The 23,539-nt window shown below is 42.8% G+C and overlaps 1 long non-coding RNA gene across 1 annotated transcript; it reads right to left on the reverse strand.

Annotated features, from left to right (window-relative positions):
* Positions 1-9,866: 9,866 nt before the first annotated feature.
* LOC117526539 lies at positions 9,867-21,884 on the reverse strand. The gene is made up of 3 exons (XR_004565322.1): positions 21,874-21,884; positions 15,902-15,908; positions 9,867-9,991 (listed from the first exon to the last, which is right to left on the reverse strand). It is a non-coding gene; the product is annotated as an uncharacterized LOC117526539 (long non-coding RNA).
* Positions 21,885-23,539: the final 1,655 nt, after the last annotated feature.

Below are 23,539 nucleotides of genomic sequence, written 5' to 3' on the forward strand. Positions count from 1 at the left end.
CCTAAATGCAGTGCTGCTTTTACGCATCAGTTTTCCGGGAAAATTTCAAATAAAGTTAATAAAACAAAATAGCCATGCTGGCCAGTTTTGTTGGGACTGATGTTTTCCCCTTAAGTGTATGTTAACTCCAATCACGCGCTCCACTCCAGTGGGAGCCGATCTGTGTATATGTGTGTGTGCATCAGCGTGTGTGCGTTTGGAGTCCAGAGGGCCCCCTTTTCACCCCCACAGTCAAAACATCCAACAACTCAACTGCTGTTTGAATATTTTCCAGCATGAGCAAAACAGGAATGTAGAGTGCATGTGCTCTGGCTGCACGAATGTGCCGACTGCTGTAGAAATGCTGTACAAGGCCTTCAAGTGCAGCTCAAATGCAGGAAGAATTGCACAAATATTGTTAGAATTACCATTCGTACCGCGTTCATGCTCATTTATGTTCTAGTGCAGGGGTGGCCAAGTTCGATCCTCGAGAGCCACATTCCTGACACTCTTAGTTGTCTCCCTGCTCCAACACACCTGAATCCAATGAAAGACTCGTTAGCAGACTTTTAATGAGCCTTTCATTGGATTCAGGTGTGTTTGAGCAGGGAGACAACTAAGAGTGTCAGGAATGTGGCTCTCGAGGACCAAACTTGGCCACCCCTGTTCTAGTGTGACGGGGTATAAAGCATCTGATGCATGATGGCATCAGAAGGAAAATACTATTTGCTATGGAATCCTCCCCCCCGATAAATATGTTCTCTTCATTAAAATGTGCTGTAATTTTACAACATGTTCCAAAAATAAACATACATTATAATGGGTGGCTTTCAGAACATACTAAATTGTCAGTTTTGTGACATTTTGTGAAATTTGAAAGGCCGTACAGCTTCAAGAGAATAAATATATCTGTAGACTTGTAACTCATTGCATCCAGTGGGGGAAGTTAGGAGGAGTTGTGCTTACAAATTCAATATTACATATGCATCAGATGAATATAAAGTTAAACAAATATACACAAAAGTCCAGTTATGTCCTTTTGTTTTATGTAGATCTTGTAGTGGAGCAGATAATGGGGAAAAAAATCCAATGAATTTGGTGGTACAAGCAGAAAATTTTTCATGGTGATTCTCATGATATTACTCAGTTGCAAATTCAAGATGGCGGCCATTTCCTAAGATGTCTGCCAAAATGGCTGATCGAAAAACAGTTTTTGCATAAAATGCTCCTATTTGATCGATTCAAATGATTATTATATATTGTTTGCTTTAATGGTATTTGTTATGTTTTATTTTACTTATGTGCCAAATTAGACTTAAGTCTATTACATTTAGTACCATATTCATGGGTTCCAACCAGCACATATTGAAAGTGTTTATGTCTACCACCTGTAGGCCTATTAAAAGGTGTTAAGTGTTGAATATTTTGTGTTGTAATTTTTCATATCTGCAATCAACATGGACAAATGGCAATTTATGCCACTAAGAGTATCATATTGTTGTTGAAATGTGAACGATTAAATCTGGCATGTCTGAAAAACCTACAATTTGACAGAAAAAAAAAAAAAATCACACAAATCAAATAATAAAATTTTTGTGAGGGCGGGAGGTGGGGGTGTTGTGGTTGATTTAGTGACCATCGTGAAATTAGGTGGCATCTTGCGATTTCACTGATGCTGTAAAATGATCCATTGTAATAGGAGCATTTCTATGTAAAATATAATTTTTCATTAGGTCATTTTGGATTTACAAGTGCCTGATTGACCAGATTTCTTAATTACTCTGTTGGAAGTCATCATGTCGGATTTGTTGTTTGTACCAGCTTTTGAATGATTTTGCTATAAAAAAAAATGGTGTTATCTGCTCCACTACTGTGTGAAGTTTCACTGAAATCCACCATCTGGTTTAGGAGGAGTTGTGCTTCCAAATTTCATGGACAGGCACAGTGAGTATTTTTGAAAGAAGAAAACATCCAACACTTTCCTCCACGACCTGTTCAGACTTTGCTTCCAAATCCCAGAGTAACGTCTAACAAATTTAAAAGGTTTAACGTGCTGTTTCAAACCATTCTGCTTTTATTTCGCTTCAGTCTCACGATCCAGAGGACGTCACATGGCCCTGAACGGGGCTCAGGAGAAAGAAAACACTGAGGTGTCAAACCCATAAAAGAAACACATTTTCCACACATTTTTTCCACTCTAATTCTTGCAGTCACACATTATTGTTAACGTCTTTACCTCTAACTCTGCTTTCTGCATTTATAAAGCAATCCATAGTATTAGCAATGCCTGAATGGATAGCAAAATTAATGTGACGTCCTTGATGAATGGAGACCCGATGCTTTAGCACCTTCTTTTTTTATTCTTGGTTAAATCATTCTCATATTAAATTTGATGTTTAACAGGTTATGGAGTGCAGCATGGAAGATTTATGTCAAGTGTTTCGAAGCTCATCTTCCTTATTCATAACACCTTCATATTTCATGAAAAGCAGCTCAGGCAGAAGAGATTGAGCTTTGATGTGTTCTTCTTTCTAACTTTTATTCCCATGTGTCATAAATTCCCTAAATCCACCCATTAAGCCCTTCAATCCTTGAAGTCACATTTTTTTCTTTTTTTTTTTTTATATTGTAGATGTTAACAAGCTTTTATGATAATTGCAGGTCATGTATTCACAAATGTTAATGAATACTCTCAAAGATCTCTCCACCCAGCTTTTGTGCTTCATAGAAGTTTTCATAGCAACTGCGGTCACCGAGCAGTGCTGATTGATTCTGTTGCTATGACGACTGTGTGATGCTGTGATTGGTTCATTAGGCAAAGTGTCAGACTACCTCTCAGAATTAATAATAATAATAATGATAAGCAGCCACTTTCTTTTTTTTATTCTACTCTCCCTGCACCAATAAAACTATGCAGAAATGACTTTAATAATAGTAATAATAACAACACCAACGACAGGGTGGTGGCTCAGCGGTGCGCTTTCCCCCCCCCCAGTGCAGCGGGTTCCTGGTTCAAACCCACCTCTACTAGTTCTCCATATGATGTGGAGGGCATCTGGTGCAAAACTAAGATCTGCTGTGGTGAAAACAAGGGAGCAGCTGAAAGGACTTACTTTTTAACATTAATAATTTTATTTTCTAGCACTTTCAGTTGTACATACAAAAGTACTGCACAGAGTAAAATAAAAAGAACAATCCATACAGCTATCTCGTATATTTTCTATTAATCAAAAAACAATTAATGAAGTAGAAAGTGCTTAAAATACAAATTTGAAACATTGAGGTAAAGAAAAAACAACTCCTGACCAATTAAACATTGTATGCAGTTAAGAAGAAGAAGAACAACACCAAAAGTCTTAAGTCTCATTTTAAAACTCTCAATAGAAATTGAACTGAGTGCACAAACTGAAAATGCTCTGTGACCTGCAGTTTTTTTTTTTTAATCTTTGGGACATGATGAGGATTTTCTTTCACCAAAACATCAAATCTAGGCTTGCATCTCAGATGTACCTTCTGGCAAATTGTAGCTAAACTTTCAGGTCTTCTTTTTAAGAAAACCCTCCTCTGTACCACTTCATGATGAAGCTGTATAACTGGGGATACAAAATGCAAAACATGCACTGTGCATAATTTCTCCAATCACAGCCACAGAAAGCCTGTAACTTCTTCTGGGTTGTCTGGGTGTCTTGGTGGCTTTCCTCACCCTCCTTCTTCTTGCACAGTCACTCAGTTTGTGAGAACTGTCTACGCCACACAGATTTACCATAGAGTGTCATACTGTTTGTATTTCTTCATATTTGATATATATAAAATCCAAGTCATATTCAGTGACTTGGAAATGTTTATGTATCCATCCCCTGACTTGTCTGAAGAATACTGGCAATAAAACTGATTATTTACAGGTATTATACCAAAGGGCCAGTGTTGCCAAAGTAACTTCGAAAATAGTTGCTTTTTAAGTTGCTTTATACAGTTACTTCATGAGCAGCTTCACGCAATTACTTTATTAGAAGCTGCCAACAACTTGCAACTAATAAATAATGTAACTAATAAGGTAACAGGTAACTTAACTTGGTTACTCTTAAGAATGAATAATCAACAAAGTAACTAATCACCAAAGTAACTAATAGTTACTTTTCTGAGTACTCAATCTTAAAAATAACCAAGTTTTATTATGAGTTACATTCAGCAGCTGCCGACAAGTTGTCCGCAGCTGTTAATGAAGTAACAAGTAAAGTAACTGTTCAGCGTTACTTTGGCAACACTGAAAGGGGCCCATTATGTACGTATGCAACCCATCGTCTTGCATTTTATATTTTTAATTTATTTATATCAACTTGTAGAGATTTGTTTTGGGTTTAAGGAAGATCATTTTAGTTTTGTTTGTTTTTTGAGAAACCTGTTTTAGTTTTTGTGTTTGAAATGGCATAAACAAATTAAAATCTGTGAAATACCGAGGGGTCGAATACTTTTGCAAGGCACTGTATAAGTGGTGTCGATGGAGGTTGTCTTTACGGCCATTAAATACTATTATGTATGTGAATCTCTTGTCTTCATATTCCCCCATTCTTCACTGTCTTCATGTCCTTTTGATTTCAGGGTGTGTTCACACTCTGACGATTAGCCTGATGATTGCTGAACTGTCTACTCCACGCAGATTTACCATAGAATGCCATACTGTTTGTATTTCTATATAATTGATGTAAATAAACTCTAAGACATATTCAGTGACTTGGAAATGTTCATGTATCCATCCCCTGACTTGTCTGAAGAAAACTGGCAATAAAACTAGTTATTTTCAGGTATTACACCAAAGCATTCCATTACTCATGCAACCCATCATCTTGGCTTTTATATTTTTAATTAATTTATTTCAAGGAGTAGATATTTGCTTTCAGTTTGAGTTTAAGGAAGATCATTTTAAAAATTTAATTTTTTTTGTATTTTTTTTATTGTTATTGGCATAAACAAATTAAATGTGTGAAATACCAAGTGTTCCAATACTTTTGGAGGGCACTGTGAATGCAGACGCTAAAAGATCCTTGAAATATGATATGCAATACATTACACTTTCAGATAACTTCAGATGGTGCATGGAGTTAGTGCAGGTGTCTCCAAATCAGAAAATCCTTGATTCAAGACCAGTCAGGCCCCATTCTCCTTGTACAAATACAGTACAGCACATAATTTTCAAGATGAAGCTTTTTTGTTGGGAACATTTAGTTCAGTGGGACTTGTGTGGTAAGATTAAATAATTTCCTGGCGGCTGTTCTGTGTGAGCCGGGCTCAAAAGCAGCCACTTGACACTGGAGTCACTTATGACAATGGACTGTTTCAATTTGTCTCTCTCTGCTCTCACATGTACAGACAAAAGACATTCAAGTACACTTGCACGATTCAAACCCATCAATGGACAGTGATGCAGGTTTTCCATTGCTGTGTTTCTGTCTCCACTCTCATAGTTTGATGCTTGTTTGCCCTTCAAGCCCAGCAGACAATTTAAAAAAAAAAAAGAAAAAAAAAATTACAGAACACGTCTCACTGTGCATGTAAGTGCTCCGGTTTGTGGAAAAAATAACAGAAATTCCTGCTTTTGTGTGGGAATAAACCACAAAAGCTGACACTTTAAACCTTTCCAAGCAGGAATGCATCACTGGTACTTTTATTGCTTTACATGTGTGATTTGTTTGACACCCCTCCGCAGAGAGACTTTGGGCTTGGACGAGAGCAGCTCAAAGTCTTTTATTTTTACATTTTATGATTCTGATTTCCTTTTGCCTGAGCACAGTTATTCTAATCTTTAATTTTAACAACGGCCTGGATTTAGAATGTGCGCCAAACCTTCGGATCAGTACAAATCTATTAGTTGACTCAAAATGGACTCAGCTGACCATGATATAGAGGCATAGTTTTAAAAATAAAAAAAGCTTTTTCATGTTAATAACAAAAACACAAAAAGACTACACATAGTTGCATTTAAAACAGAATTATTTAAATAACAACTTCATGTCGATCATTTCATTGATTCATTGATTATTTTGTAAGATTTGTCTTTTTAGAAGAGACATGCCGTTGGGTTATATAGCTACAAACTATCAATCAATCAATCAATCAATCAATCAATCAATCAATCAATCAATCAATCACTCAATTTTATTTATATAGCACCAAATCACAACAAACAGTTGCCCCAAGGCGCTTTATATTGTAAGGCAAGGCCATACAATAATTACGTAAAAACCCCAACGGTCAAAACGACCCCCTGTGAGCAAGCACTTGGCGACAGTGGGAAGGAAAAACTCCCTTTTAACAGGAAGAAACCTCCAGCAGAACCAGGCTCAGGGAGGGGCAGTCTTCTGCTGGGACTGGTTGGGGCTGAGGGAGAGAACCAGGAAAAAGACATGCTGTGGAGGGGAGCAGAGATCAATCACTAATGATTAAATGCAGAGTGGTGCATACAGAGCAAAAAGAGAAAGAAACACTCAGTGCATCATGGGAACCCCCCAGCAGTCTAAGTCTATAGCAGCATAACTAAGGGATGGTTCAGGGTCACCTGATCCAGCCCTAACTATAAGCTTTAGCAAAAAGGAAAGTTTTAAGCCTAATCTTAAAAGTAGAGAGGGTGTCTCCCCTGATCCGAATTGGGAGCTGATTCCACAGGAGAGGAGCCTGAAAGCTGAAGGCTCTGCCTCCCATTCTACTCTTACAAACCCTAGGAACTACAAGTAAGCCTGCAATCTGAGAGCGAAGCGCTCTATTGGGGTGATATGGTACTACGAGGTCCCTAAGATAAGATGGGACCTGATTATTCAAAACCTTATAAGTAAGAAGAAGAATTTTAAATTCTATTCTAGAATTAACAGGAAGCCAATGAAGAGAGGCCAATATGGGTGAGATATGCTCTCTCCTTCTAGTCCCCGTTAGTACTCTAGCTGCAGCATTTTGAATTAACTGAAGGCTTTTCAGGGAACCTTTAGGACAACCTGATAATAATGAATTACAATTGTCCAGCCTAGAGGAAATAAATGCATGAATTAGTTTTTCAGCATCACTCTGAGACAAGACCTTTCTAATTTTAGAGATATTGTGCAAATGCAAAAAAGCAGTCCTACATATTTGTTTAATATACGCTTTGAATGACATATCCTGATCAAAAATGACTCCAAGATTTCTCACAGTATTACTAGAGGTCAGGGTAATGCCATCCAGAGTAACGATCTGGTTAGACACCATGTTTCTAAGATTTGTGGGGCCAAGTATAATAACTTCAGTTTTATCTGAGTTTAAAAGCAGGAAATTAGAGGTCATCCATGTCTTTATGTCTGTAAGACAATCCTGCAGTTTTGCTAATTGGTGTGTGTCCTCTGGCTTCATGGATAGATAAAGCTGGGTATCATCTGCGTAACAATGAAAATTTAAGCAATGCCGTCTAATAATACTGCCTAAGGGATGCATGTATAAAGTGAATAAAATTGGTTCTAGCACAGAACCTTGTGGAACTCCATAATTAACCATAGTCTGTGAAGAAGATTCCCCATTTACATGAACAAATTGTAATCTATTAGATAAATATGATTCAAACCACCGCAGCGCAGTGCTTTTAATACCTATGGCATGCTCTAATCTCTGTAATAAAACTTATGGTCAACAGTATCAAAAGCAGCACTGAGGTCTAACAGAACAAGCACAGAGATGAGTCCACTGTCTGAGGCCATAAGAAGATCATTTGTAACCTTCACTAATGCTGTTTCTGTACTATGATGAATTCTAAAACCTGACTGAAACTCTTCAAATAGACCATTCCTCTGCAGATGATCAGTTAGCTGTTTTACAACTACCCTTTCAAGAATTTTTGAGAGAAAAGGAAGGTTGGAGATTGGCCTATAATAAGCTAAGATAGCTGGGTCAAGTGATGGCTTTTTAAGTAATGGTTTAATTACTACCACCTTAAAAGCCTGTGGTACATAGCCAACTAATAAAGATAGATTGATCATATTTAAGATCGAAGCATTAAATAATGGTAGGGCTTCCTTGAGCAGCCTGGTAGGAATGGGGTCTAATAGACATGTTGATGGTTTGGATGAAGTAACTAATGAAAATAACTCAGAACAATCTGAGAGAAAGAGTCTAACCAAATACCGGCATCACTGAAAGCAGCCAAAGATAACGATACGTCTTTGGGATGGTTATGAGTAATTTTTTCTCTAATAGTTAAAATTTTATTAGCAAAGAAAGTCATGAAGTCATTACTAGTTAAAGTTAAAGGAATACTCGGCTCAATAGAGCTCTGACTCTTTGTCAGCCTGGCTACAGTGCTGAAAAGAAACCTGGGGTTGTTGTTATTTTCTTCAATTAGTGATGAGTAGTAAGATGTCCTAGCTTTACGGAGGGCTTTTTTGAAGGGGCAACAGACTCTTTTTCCAGGCTAAATGAAGATCTTCTAAATTAGTGAGACACCAATTTCCTCTCCAACTTACGGGTTATCTGCTTTAAGCTGCGAGTTTGTGAGTTATACCACGGAGTCAGGCACTTCTGATTTAAAGCTCTCTTTTTCAGAGGAGCTACAGCATCCAAAGTTGTCTTCAATGAAGATGTAAAACTATTGACGAGATACTCTATCTCACTTACAGAGTTTAGGTAGCTACTCTGCACTGTGTTGGTATATGGCATTAGAGAACATAAAGAAGGAATCATATCCTTAAACCTAGTTACAGCATTTCTGAAAGACTTCTAGTGTAATGAAACTTATTCCCCACTGCTGGGTAGTCCATCAGAGTAAATGTAAATGTTATTAAGAAATGATCAGACAGAAGGGAGTTTTCAGGGAATACTGTTAAGTCTTCTATTTCCATAACATAAGTCAGAACAAGATCTAAGATATGATTAAAGTGGTGGGTGGACTCATTTACATTATGAGCAAAGCCAATTGAGTCTAATAATAGATTAAATGCAGTGTTGAGGCTGTCATTCTCAGCATCTGTGTGGATGTTAAAATCGCCCACTATAATTATCTTATCTGAGCTAAGCACTAAGTCAGACAAAAGGTCTGAAAATTCACAGAGAAACTCACAGTAACGACCAGGAGGACGATAGATAACAACAAATAAAACTGGTTTTTGGGACTTCCAATTTGGATGGACAAGACTAAGAGTCAAGCTTTCAAATGAATTAAAGCTCTGTCTGGGTTTTTGATTAATTAATAAGCTAACTAAGCAACTTTAACTTAATACAGTGGCAGATACTTATTACTATACTAAAAAAAGACATTGGAAGAACTATAAAGAATTTTGTGCAATAATTCCATCCAATAATGTACATAACACCAACTCAAACAAAGACCATCCATGCAATATTATAGAAATAATGAATGTTTGTGAGTTCAATTGTACAAATATTTCATGAGGTGAAAGCTGGAACGTATCATTCAACGAGGCTTCACCAAATTAAATAGTCGTTCCATTGACAGAATGTAAAAACATTCATTATTTGTTTTATAGAATGGTTAAAATACGTAGATCCTTGTCATTTGATATTAATTTATTAACAACAGAAAAAAGACTTACATTTTAGAGTGCATCACTGGTGCTTCAACAGTCCAACATGAACTTTAAATAGGAGTCCAAAATTGTTCTCAGTCAACTTGGAAAAATAATTAGATAGTTAAAAAATAATTCTGATGATGTAGTCCGTGATATCTTCCAAAAAAAAAAAAAAAAAAGCCAAAAACAAAAAACAAATCTATGTACTTCCTCAGTCCAGGAAAAAATGCTTCAGAAAATTGTCCAAGTTTTCACCCTAACATTCCTCCAGACAGCTTATGGTGTAATGGAGTTTGTGTGTGTGTGTGTGTGTGTGTGTGTGTGTGTGTGTGTGTGTGTGTGTGTGTGTGTTTCACAGCGTGCAATGGTACAAAATGTATGGAATCAAATTACACAGTAAATGGAATGAATAGTCACATGACATACAAAGCACCAACCAAATGACAAGGATCCACTCAGCCGTTATATAAAATCTATAATTTAATAGAGGTGAGGCTACATATATTTATTGGATGGAAATCCTACAAAAACTGAACAGAGTTCATTCAATAAGTAAGTTACATGAGTGTAGAGTGTGCTTAATTTGCACAGTTGTTATTGTACCCATCATTACAGGTAACGTGAGACAGAAAATGTAGAAGTTAACTGGTTCCAGAGTTGGAGGTGGAGGTGTTCCCTCCATGTGGATAAACATTGTGAGTTGCTGACTGCTTACTGGGTGTCCACACACCCACCATTAACCTGTTTTTGTTCCTGCCAGCAGTACCGGATCTGACAGCTGAAGTAGAGGCCACCTGGGGACTTGGGACTTGGTGGCTTCGGTGTACTGCAGGTCTTCGTTGGCGGCAGAACCTTGTGGGCCCCGGCTCTTCTCTGGATAGGCGTCTCCTACCCTCGGGCCTGCCCACACGTCACCTGTTGTATTTTGTAATTGACTGTCAAAAAGCAGTATTCGACCTGTTGTGCACATTTGCCCCAATAAATTGTATTTATTGGACTATCTATTGACCGTTCATTTGCGCCCCCCTGTTGTGGGTCCGTGTCATTACACTTCCCCACAGGATATCTCGGCCAACGTCATGGATTCCGAGGGGCGTCAACCACCAGTTGAACAGCCAATGGAAGAGCAGGGTGCACAGGCGTCTGCAGGAGGCGTGATTGGTGAGTTGCAGCAAATCCTCACCGCCTTTACTGCTCGGTTGGATCTAATGACCAAGCAGAACGTCATCCTCAATCGTAGAATGGAGGCTCTCACCGCGCAGGTGGAAGCGCGTGCTCAGGGCGCTGCTGCAGCTCCTCCTCCTGCTGACCCGGTGTCGAAAATAGACATTCCACTGGTCATTCAACGACTCCACCCACCATCCCTTGAAGCATACATAAGTCCCCCAGAGCCGTACGGGGGTTGTGTGGAGACGTGCGCGGACTTTTTAATGCAGTGTTCGCTCGTCTTTTCACAGCGTCCCGTGATGTACGAGTCGGATGCCAGCAGGGTGGCTTATGTAATTAATTTGCTTCGAGGTGAGGCACGCACCTGCGCTACGGCGCTCTGGGAGCAGAATTCATGGCTCCTTACCTCTTATACTGGGTTTGTGAGGGAGTTCAGAACAGTCTTTGATCACCCAAACAGAGGCGAGACTGCTTCTACGACGCTGCTGTCAATGAGACAGGGGCGTCGGAGTGCAGCTGAGTATGCGGTCGACTTCCGCATAGCGGCTGCAAGGTCCGGCTGGAATACCGCTGCACTCCGCGCCGCCTTCGTAAACGGACTGTCATCAGTCCTGAAGGAGCATCTGGTGGCTAAGGATGAGCCGCGGGATTTAGATGGGCTTATAGATCTGGTTATACGGTTAGACAACCGAATGGAAGAACGTCGACGGGAGCGAGACGAAGGACGTGGCCGGGCACGCGCCGCCCCTCTCCCTTCCCGTTCCGAAGCAGCCCCGCCTTCCCCACGCTCCAGAGCCCGAGTGCTCCGTGTGACAACAGCTCCCCTGCTGACGAAGCTATGGACATGAGCAGGGCCAAAATAAAATTAGAAAACAGACAGAGGAGGCTGGCCCGCGGAGAGTGCTTTTTCTGCGGCTCTAACAAGCATCTGCAGAAACAATGCCCCAAGCGGTCAAACACCAACGCTCACCCTTAGAAACTGGGCTAAGGGTGGGCCATAACACACACGCAGGTAATGCACGAAAATCCGCACGCATCCCAGTTGTGATCCTCTGTGGGGATTTAACCCTTCAAGCCCCAGCACTGATTGTCACGGGGTCGGAAGGGAATCTGCTTGATAGCAGATGGGCTACAGAAGTTGGGCTCCCTCTAGTGGCTCTTCCTTCACCAGTGAGGGTACGGGCACTAGATGGCACCCTTCTTCCATTAATCACACACCAGACACAGCCCTTAACACTGATTGTGTCTGGGAATCACAGGGAGGAGATTGTGTTTTTTGTGACACCTTCTACCTCCAGAGTAATTTTGGGCTATCCATGGATTAGTAAGCACAGTCCCCGGATTGATTGGCCATCTGGGGTTGTGGCTCAATGGAGCAAAACCTGCCACCGGGAGTGTTTACGATCCTCGGTTCCACCCGGTGTGACTGCTAAAGAGGAGGTTCGAGTCCCCCCCAATCTCACGACGGTGCCTGTTGAGTACCATGATCTTGCTGACGTTTTCAGCAAAGATCTGGCACTCACTCTACCCCCGCATCGACCGTACGATTGTGCCATTGATTTAATCCCGGGTGCTGAGTATCCGTCCAGTAAACTGTACAACCTCTCACGCCCCGAGCGAGAATCAATGGAGACCTACATCCGGGACTCATTAGCTGCCGGGTTGATCCGGAACTCCACCTCCCCGATGGATGCAGGTTTCTTTTTTGTGGGCAAGAGGTACGGCGGACTCCGTCTATGCATTGATTACAGAGGGCTGAACGAGATCACGGTTCGCAACCGATACCCGTTTCCCCTGTTGGATTCAGTGTTCACGCCTCTGCATGGAGCCAAAATATTCACTAAATTGGATCTTAGGAATGCGTATCACCTGGTTCGGATCCGGAAGGGAGACGAATGGAAGATGGCATTTAACACCCCCTTAGGTCACTTTGAGTACCTGGTCATGCCGTTCGGCCTCACTAATGCCCCCGCGATGTTCCAAGCATTAGTAAATGACGTCTTGCGGGACTTCCTGCATCGGTTCGTCTTCGTATAACTAGATGATATCCTCATCTTCTCCCGGGATCCTGAGACCCATGTTAAGCATGTACGTCAGGTCCTGCAGCGGTTATTGGAGAACCGGCTGTTTGTGAAGGGCGAGAAGTGCGAGTTCCACCGTACTTCTTTGTCCTTCCTGGGGTTCATAATCTCCTCCAACTCCGTCGCCCCTGATCCGGCCAAGGTTGCGGCAGTGAGAGATTGGCCCCAACCGGCAAGCCGTAGGAAGCTGCAACAGTTCCTCGGCTTCGCTAATTTCTATCGGAGGTTTATCAAGGGCTATAGTCAGGTTGTTGGTCCCCTCACAGCCCTGACCTCCCCAAACGTTCCCTTCACCTGGTCGGATCGGTGCGAAGCCGCGTTTAGGGAGTTGAAACGCCGGTTCTCTACTGCGCCATTTCTGGTGCAGCCTGATCCTAGCCACCAGTTTGTTGTGGAAGTAGATGCCTCTGACTCAGGGATAGGAGCTGTGCTGTCCCAGAGCGGGGAGTCCGATAAGGTACTCCACCCCTGTGCCTATTTCTCCCGCAGGTTGACCCCAGCAGAGCGGAATTATGATGTCGGCAATCGGGAGCTCCTGGTGGTGAAGGAGGCCCTGGAGGAGTGGAGACACTTGTTGAAGGGAGCTGTGGTTCCATTCACGGTCTTCACCGACCATTGGAACCTGGAGTATATCTGGACCGCGAAGCGTCTGAAACCCAGGCAAGCCCGTTGGTCTCTTTTTTGGCCGTTTTGACTTTAGGATCACCTATCGCCCCGGGACTAAGAACCAGCGGTCGGACGCACTGTCCCGGGTGCATGAAGAGGAAGTCAGAGCGGAGCTGTCGGATCCACCAGAAAACATCATCCCGGAGTCCACTATCGTCGCCACACTGACGTGGGACGTGGAGAACATCATCAGGGAGACCCTGACGCGTCACCCGGACCCTGGCGGTGGACCACCTAACCATTTGTACGTCCCACCAGACGCTAGGACTGCAGTTTTGGACTTCTGCCATGGTTCCGGGCTCGCCTGCCATCCAGGGGTGCGGAGGACCATGGCAGTTGTCCGGCAGCGGTTCTGGTGGGCGTCTTTGGAAGCCGATGTCCGGGAGTATGTCTGGGCCTGTACCACCTGTGCCAGGGGCAAGGCAGTCCACCAACCTGAGAAGGGACTCCTCCACCCGCTGCCTGTGCCTCATCGCCCCTGGTCCCATATCGGCCTGGACTTCGTCACGGGTCTACCTGCGTCCCAGGGTATGACAACCATCCTGACGATAGTGGACCGGTTCTCCAAGGCGGTCCACTTCGTGGCCTCCCGAAGCGCCCGGTCGGCCCAGGAGACTGCAGACCTCCTGTCCACCACGTCATACGTCTGCATGGTATCCCTATGAACATCGTCTCAGATCGTGGTCCTCAGTTCTCCTCCCAGGTCTGGAGGAGTTTCTGCAGGGAACTGGGGGCCACCGTGAGCCTTTCGTCCGGGTACCACCCACAGACCAACGGACAAGCAGAGCGGGCTAATCAAGAGCTGGAACAGGCCCTGCGGTGTATGACCTCCGCGCACCCGACGGCCTGGAGTCAACATCTGGCCTGGATCGATTACGCTCATAACAGTCAAGTTTCATCAGCAACCGGCCTCTCCCCATTTGAAGCGTGTTTGGGGTACCAGCCCCCATTGTTTCCAGCTGTGGAGGGAGAGGTCGGGGTTCCCTCGGTCCAGGCCCACCTCAGGAGGTGCCGTCAGGTGTGGCGTACAGCCCGCTCTGCCCTGCTGAAAGTCCGGACGAGGGCGAAGAGCCATGCAGACCGCCGATGTGACTTATTCGTAGCTTTGGAGGCCAGGCTGGGCGAATTGGAGACTCGGCTCCGCACCGTGGAAAATTCTACAGCTAGCCAGGCCCCTGTAGTCGGTGCGGACCAAGGTAGCTTAGCCGCCGTTAGTTTCCCTCTGGCAGATCCTGAGCAGCCGGGAAAGCAGGCCGACTGGGTGACTGTGAGGAGGAAGCGTAGCCCTAAACAGAAGCCCCGTGTACACCGCCAACCTGTTCACATTTCTAACCGTTTTTCCCCACTCGCCGAGGATCAAACTCTGGTTATTGGCGACTCTGTTTGAGAAATGTGAAGTTAGCGACACCAGCAACCATAGTCAATTGTCTTCCGGGGGCCAGAGCAGGCGACATTGAAGGAAATTTGAAACTGCTGGCTAAGGCTAAGCGTAAATTTGGTAAGATTGTAATTCACGTCGGCAGTAATGACACCCGGTTACGCCAATCGGAGGTCACTAAAATTAACATTGAATTGGTGTGTAACTTTGCAAAAACAATGTCGGACTCTGTAGTTTTCTCTGGGCCCCTCCCCAATCGGACCGGGAGTGACATGTTTAGCCGCATGTTCTCCTTGAATTGCTGGCTGTCTGAGTGGTGTCCAAAAAATGAGGTGGGCTTCATAGATAATTGGCAAAGCTTCTGGGGAAAACGTGGTCTTGTTAGGAGAGACGGCATCCATCCCACTTTGGATGGAGCAGCTCTCATTTCTAGAAATCTGGCCAATTTTCTTAAATCCTCCAAACTGTGACTATGCAGGGTTGGGACCAGGAAGCAGAGTTGTAGTCTCTGCAGCTTCTCTCCCCCTGCCATCCCCTCATTACCCCATCCCCGTAGAGACGGTGCCTGCTCCCACCAATAACCACCAATAACCAGCAAAAATCTATTTAAGCATAAAAATTCAAAAAGAAAAAAATAATATAGCACCTTCAACTGCACCACAGACTAAAACAGTTAAATGTGGTCTATTAAACATTAGGTCTCTCTGCCTTATTTTGATTTATGGTGATTTATTCTGCCTTACAGAAACCTGGTTACAGCAGGATGAATATGTTAGTTTAAATGAGTCAACACCCCCGAGTCACACTAACTGCCAGAATGCTCGTAGCACGGGCCGAGGCGGAGGATTAGCAGCAATCTTCCATTCCAGCTTATTAATTAATCAAAAACCGAGACAGAGCTTTAATTCATTTGAAAGCTTGACTCTTAGTCTTGTCCATCCAAATTGGAAGTCCCAAAACCAGTTTTATTTGTTGTTATCTATTGTCCTCCTGGTCGTTACTGTGAGTTTCTCTGTGAATTTTCAGACCTTTTGTCTGACTTAGTGCTTAGCTCAGATACGATAATTATAGTGGGTGATTTTAACATCCACACAGATGCTGAGAATGACAGCCTCAACACTGCATTTAATCTATTATTAGACTCAATTGGCTTTGCTCAAAATGTAAATGAGTCCACCCACCACTTTAATCATATCTTAGATCTTGTTCTGACTTATGGTATGGAAATTGAAGACTTAACAGTATTCCCTGAAAACTCCCTTCTGTCTGATCATTTCTTAATAACATTTACATTTACTCTGATGGACTACCCAGCAGTGGGGAATAAGTTTCATTACACTAGAAGTCTTTCAGAAAGTGCTGTAACTAGGTTTAAGGATATGATTCCTTCTTTGTGTTCTCTAATGCCATATACCAACACAGTGCAGAGTAGCTACCTAAACTCTGTAAGTGAGATAGAGTATCTCGTCAATAGTTTTACATCCTTATTGAAGACAACTTTGGATGCTGTAGCTCCTCTGAAAAAGAGAGCTTTAAATCAGAAGTGCCTGACTCCGTGGTATAACTCACAAACTCGCAGCTTAAAGCAGATAACCCGTAAGTTGGAGAGGAAATGGCGTCTCACTAATTTAGATCTTCACTTAGCCTGGAAAAAGAGTCTGTTGCTCTATAAAAAAGCCCTCCGTAAAGCTAGGACATCTTACTACTCATCACTAATTGAAGAAAATAAGAACAACCCCAGGTTTCTTTTCAGCACTGTAGCCAGGCTGACAAAGAGTCAGAGCTCTATTGAGCCGAGTATTCCTTTAACTTTAACTAGTAATGACTTCATGACTTTCTTTGCTAATAAAATTTTAACTATTAGAGAAAAAATTACTCATAACCATCCCAAAGACGTATTGTCATTTTAGACTCTTTCTCTCAGATTGTTCTGAGTTATTTTCATTAGTTACTTCATCCAAACCATCAACATGTCTATTAGACCCCATTCCTACCAGGCTGCTCAAGGAAGCCCTACCATTATTTAATGCTTCGATCTTAAATATGATCAATCTATCTTTATTAGTTGGCTATGTACCACAGGCTTTTAAGGTGGCAGTAATTAAACCATTACTTAAAAAGCCATCACTTGACCCAGCTATCTTAGCTAATTATAGGCCAACCTTCCTTTTCTCTCAAAAATTCTTGAAAGGGTAGTTGTAAAACAGCTAACTGATCATCTGCAGAGGAATGGTCTATTTGAAGAGTTTCAGTCAGGTTTTAGAATTCATCATAGTACAGAAACAGCATTAGTGAAGGTTACAAATGATCTTCTTATGGCCTCAGACGGTGGACTCATCTCTGTGCTTGTTCTGTTAGACCTCAGTGCTGCTTTTGATACTGTTGACCATAAAATTTTATTACAGAGATTAGAGCATGCCATAGGTATTAAAGGCACTGCGCTGCGGTGGTTTGAATCATATTTATCTAATAGATTACAATTTGTTCATGTAAATGGGGAATCTTCTTCACAGACTAAGGTTAATTATGGAGTTCCACAAGGTTCTGTGCTAGGACCAATTTTATTCACTTTATACATGCTTCCCTTAGGCAGTATTATTAGACGGCATTGCTTCAATTTTCATTGTTACGCAGATGATACCCAGCTTAACCTATCCATGAAGCCAGAGGACACACACCAATTAGCTAAACTGCAGGATTGTCTTACAGACATAAAGACATGGATGACCTCTAATTTCCTGCTTTTAAACTCAGATAAAACTGAAGTTATTGTACTTGGACCCACAAATCTTAGAAACATGGTGTCTAACCAGATCCTTACTCTGGATGGCATTACCCTGACCTCTAGTAATACTGTGAGGAATCTTGGAGTCATTTTTGATCAGGATATGTCATTCAAAGCGCATATTAAACAAATATGTAGGACTGCTTTTTGCATTTACGCAATATCTCTAAAATTAGAAAGGTCTTGTCTCAGAGTGATGCTGAAAAACTAATTCATGCATTTATTTCCTCTAGGCTGGACTATTGTAATTCATTATTATCAGGTTGTCCTAAAAGTTCCTTGAAAAGCCTTCAGTTAATTCAAAATGCTGCAGCTAGAGTACTAACGGGGACTAGAAGGAGAGAGCATATCTCACCCATATTGGCCTCTCGTCATTGGCTTCCTGTTAATTCTAGAATAGAATTTAAAATTCTTCTTCTTACTTAAAAGGTTTCGAATAATCAGGTCTCATCTTATCTTAGGGACCTCATAGTACCATATCACCCCAATAGAGCGCTTCGCTCTTTGACTGCAGGCTTACTTGTAGTTCCTAGGGTTTGTAAGAGTAGAATGGGAGGCAGAGCCTTCAGCTTTCAGGCTCCTCTCCTGTGGAACCAGCTCCCAATTCAGATCAGGGAGACAGACACCTTCTCTTCTTTTAAGATTAGGTTAAAACTTTCCTTTTTGCTAAAGCTTATAGTTAGGGCTGGATCAGGTGACCCTGAACCATCCCTTAGTTATGCTGCTATAGACTTAGACTGCTGGGGGGTTCCCATGATGCACTGAGTGTTTCTTTCTCTTTTTGCTCTATATGCACCACTCTGCATTTAATCATTAGTGATTGATCTCTGCTCCCCTCCACAGCATGTCTTTTTCTTGGTTCTCTCCCTCAGCCCCAACCAGTCCCAGCAGAAGACTGCCCCTCCCTGAGCCTGGTCTGCTGGAGGTTTCTTCCTGTTAAAAGGGAGTTTTTCCTTCCCACTGTCACCAAGTGCTTGCTCACAGGGGGTCGTTTTGACCGTTGGGGTTTTTACGTAATTATTGTATGGCCTTGCCTTACAATATAAAGTGCCTTGGGGCAACTGTTTGTTGTGATTTGGCGCTATATAAATAAAATTGATGATGATGATGAACATGATAATTAAGCATGACACCTTTTGCAAACTATTCCTTTTTAAAATCCTACTAAATCAACCAATAATTTGCATCATGTTTTACCATAATTGGAGCAACTTTTGACCCCTGTACAAACTGAAACTGATCTTTGTCGCCATGCTTGCTGTTTCCAGAACATTCAGTCACAGATAATCCAAACTATACCTTTTTGGAATCTTTGTGATCAGACACAAAATGTGGTATAGCTTTCAATATGATTGGAACATTTTTTTAACCCCTATACAGTTCTTCAGTCTACTTGGCCCCCTATTGAAAATTCAAATGGCTAAGCTCTCAATTTACCGATCGATCTATGTTCCGATCCTTACCTGTGGTCATGAGATTTGGCTCATGACCAAAAGAATGAGATCGCGAGTACAAGCGACCGAGATTAGTTTCCTCCGCAGGGTGGCTGGGCGCTCCCTTAGAGATAGGGTGAAGAGCTCGGTCACTTGGGAGGAGCTCGGAGTCGAGCCGCTGCTCCTCCACGTCGAAAGGAGCCAGTTGAGGTGGCTCGGGCATCTTTTCCGGATGCCCCCTGGACGCCTCGCTGGAGAGGTGTTCCGGGCACGTCCCATTGGGAGGAGGCCCCGGGGAAGACCCAGGACACACTGGAGGGACTACATCTCTCGGCTGGCTTGGGAACGCCTTGGGGTTCCCCCGGAGGAGCTGGGGGAGGTGTGTGTGGATTGGGAGGTCTGGGGGGCTTTGCTTGAACTGCTGCCCCGCGACCCGACTCCGGATAAAGCGGAAGAAAATGGATGGATGGATGGATGGATATTTTTCTAAAATACGAGGTCCATTAGAAAAGTATCGGACCTTTTTATTTTTTGCAAAAACCTGATGGATTTGAATCACGTGTGCTTGCATGAGCCAACCTTGAACCTTCGTGCGCATGCGTGAACTTTTTCACGCCTGTCGATTGCATCATTTTCTGGAAAGCAGCCTTTGTGTGGGACGTGTGCTGTGCGCTCGACAGATTTTCATTTCAAAGAAAAAGACAGAACAACTGGAGCAGCGCAACCGCATCAAATTTTGCCAGAAACTGGGCGACAGCCAGGTGGAAACCATTCAGATGATTCAGACGGCTTTCAGTGACGATGCTTTGGGCATCACACAGATTAAGGAGTGGTACAACTGGTGGAGAGCGAGCCGCGCTCCGGTCGGCCATCAACGTGCTGAAATGACCAGATCATTTCAAAGTGAGCGCTGTGGTGATGCGGGACTGTCGTGTGACTGTCCGAGAAATTGCGGAAGAGGTGGACATCAGCACTTTTTCGGTACATTCCACTGTAGACGATTTCCACTGTAGAAGACAGAAGATTTGGCCATGAAAAGAGTGGAGGGGAAATTCTTTCTGCTTCTGATGGCGGAGCAAAAGCGCCTCCGTGTTGAAGTCTCACAGGACATGCTGTGACATGCCCACCTCTTCCACAATTTCTCGGATAGTCACACGACTGAAAAGTCACTGAAAGCTGTCTGAATCTTCCGAATGGTTTCCACCTGGCTGTCGCCCAGTTTGTGGCAAAATTTTATGCGGGGCTCCTCCAGTCGTTCCGTCTTTTTCCTTGAAATGAAAATCCGCCGAGCACACTGCACATGTCCTCACACAAAGGCTGCTTACCAGAAAATGACGCAATTGACAGGCGTGAAAAAGTTCACGCATGCGCACGAAGGTTCAAGGTTGGCTCATGCAAGCACACGTGATTCAAATCCATCAGGTTTTTGCAAAAAAATAGAAAGGTCTGATACTTTTCTAACAGACCTCGTATGTACCAAAAGGTAGTCACAGTCAAACTTTGGTGCTTGTAACCGGATTTGAAGGATTCCTCTGCAAATATTCTGTTATCTGCTGCACTATTGGTGGAAGCAACACAACCAAGATCCCAAACAGAATGGTGCCAGTTTGTCTTGTCATTTGGCTCCGGGCGCACGTGGCCTTTTCCCACGAAGCAAAAGGCAGTGGATTTAATGTGCTGCTTAATAACCTTCTGTGCATCCTTGTCAAAAGTCTGATAATGTCAGCTGTGTCGAGGCACCACTTCATCACATCACAGCAGCATGAAGATATTTAGCTACCCTTAGACGTTTTAATTATTTCATCCAATCAGCAAATGACACAATTGCAGAGTTACAGTGGGTCAACTTTATATAACCTGTACATCATGTGACATCTTAAGCCCCTTTCACACTGGACTTGCATACAGTTGTGTTGTGATGCGTATGTAGTACGCTGGAAAATTGCACAGATTTTGCGTAGTCCCTGTGTAGGCTGTTGTGTGATGGTGTAGGGTTTCATTCCTTGACTTGTTACAGTTCCATATGGTTGCTTACTGCCACGTATGTAGCCCTCGCCACTATTTTTCTGCCTCTCATGGTCCACCCCTGCCTACTTTTTATTTTTATTTTTGGGATTGTGGAAATGCACTCCGTTCTCAAAATGGTACATAAATGGCACTCATGTTTCCAGATGTACAGCGGGAGACAAAGTGCGGCCTCATCATGGCAGCATTGTTGCGTGCAGAGAGAGAGAGAGAGAGAGAGAGAGAGAGAGAGAGAGAGAGAAACCTTGCATGCAGAGGGGTGAAGTTTGGCTCCATGATGCTACAGACTGCCTTGACACACAGATGGATTTGGTACATTGGAAAAAGTCAGAATACATTATTTCCAGGAGTTAATGGACTTTCTTAACATGCCACAATCATGAGAGAACTTAAGGTTAAAGTACCATGGATCTGCAGCCAGCAATCATGCGCGGAAGGTGCACATGTCCTCTCGCTGGTGGTTGGTCCGTGAGCAGGAGTTAATGGACTTTAATTAACTTGCCACAATCTTGAGAGAACTTGGAGGTGAAAGCAAGCTGCAGAGCTGTAGCGTGATGGCGCACGATCCATCCCTGAGAAGTAGACGTGGACATGTCCTCTCAGTGGTGATCTGTCCATGAGGAGTGGACTTTAGACATGTCCTCTGAACGTGGAAGCTTGGCCCACCTCCTCTTCGTCCATGGTTTTGAAGCTTCACTGCCTGGAAAGTCCAGCGTGATGAATAAAATCTATAAATCCAGGTATGTACTGAGCGGAGAGTTGGTGCACAGTAGCGCAGTGTTTTGTAGATTTACATACAGTAGTGGTGTGTTGTGTAGACTTGCTTAAAAATTGCGTACTTTCTGTGTCCAGTGCTCTACGCCGAAAAAAAATTAAACAAGTTTAATTTCTTGCATCCGCCTCACATAGCCCTCAGCATATTGCTGCGTAGGGGAACAAAAACATGGCGTAGAGCTGCTTAGCTCACCGTAATCAGTACGCCACAATACGCAACTGTAAGTTGACCCTGGTGTGAAAGGGGCTTTACACTTTGAGGAGATGATCAGCAAGTCTAAGCTACACTGCTGCTCCACAGACCTGCTCTCTTAAGGGACTTTTTGAGAATCAGCTCCGTTGGCCAGCGTCAGCCAATTCACATCATAGTTTGAACGGGACCCGAGGTTGTGTCTCACTTGAACTTTGGCTGCTCTGCTCCATATTTCTTTCATATCCAAAAGCAGAGTGAGGACAGAAAGCTCCATTTGTGTCTGTGTTCAACACTGAGGATGAATGAGCCTTAATTGGTGATGGAACAAACAAATTTGTACTATGTACACTTAGTCCAATCACAGCTACCGAAAGCCTTTAAGTCCTTCAGATTTGTCATCAGCATCTTGGTGGCTTCCCTCACTTGTCTCCTTCTGGCACGCTCACTCAGTCTTTGAGAACTGCCAGACGGATTCACACATACAGTACTGTAGTTTGTATTGTTTATAACAATTGATGGAAATGCAAAACATAGTTAGTGACTTGGAAAAGTTGTGTGTCTCCTGTCTTGTCTAGAAAGAAACGATTTGTATTTAACCCAAAAAAAAAAAAAAAAGCCTCATGCTTGGTTTGTCCCAATACTTACGACCCCTGAAAATGGAGTAAAGGCGTACAAAAATGGCTGTAATTTCAAAATGGTTCACATATAATATCGATCATTTGAATGTCCATCTTTCTTTTCTTTTCGAGGTTTGTGTGTGACTGATTGTCTTTGTGTTTTTATGCCGTCAGAATTTTGATTTCCTTCCCAACGCTGCAGTGCACCCCCTTCCCCCCAATTCAATTTTGTTTGTATTTTAGCAAACCTGTCATCCTGTCTGACTCGGGCTTGCACACAAGGTGCCACAAATCAAAAGCAGACTGACATTAGAGGTTCAATCAGCCAAGAGATTGCCGCCGAATCCCCAAACTGCCATTTTAAATGTCGTCGGTGCTCCTCGGGCTCCTCGGGCGCCACGTGCGAAATCTACCAACTCACACTGCTGCAGAATCACTTCTTTGAAGAGTGCAAAGACAGGGGTCATTAAAAGTTTATAGTGGTGAAATCAAATATGATGAAAACGCCCTTTTACAGTTTGTATAGTTTGGTGAAAGAAAAGACGGGACACTTTCAGAGCCGTCTTCAAAACAGACATGAAGAAGAGTTATTCGCATTCCCAGCAGCGGTTCATTAATATGTAATTATTACTGCAGGATCATAAGGACACATGTGCTAAAATGAAAAAAAAAAAATCATCTTTTTTTGGCATCAGTTTCACATGGCAAATATATATATATATATATATATATATATATATATATATATATATATATATATATATATATATATATATATATAGCAGTATAATAGTAGTGCTATGTGACTAAAAAGGTTAATCCAGGTTTTGAGTACACATGGGAAACAAGGTACCAGTAGATTCTCACAAATCCAACAAGACCAAGCATTCATGATATGCACA

Source organism: Thalassophryne amazonica, chromosome 15 (genome assembly GCF_902500255.1).
Source record: "Thalassophryne amazonica chromosome 15, fThaAma1.1, whole genome shotgun sequence".
Classification (NCBI taxonomy): Eukaryota; Metazoa; Chordata; class Actinopteri; order Batrachoidiformes; family Batrachoididae; genus Thalassophryne; species Thalassophryne amazonica.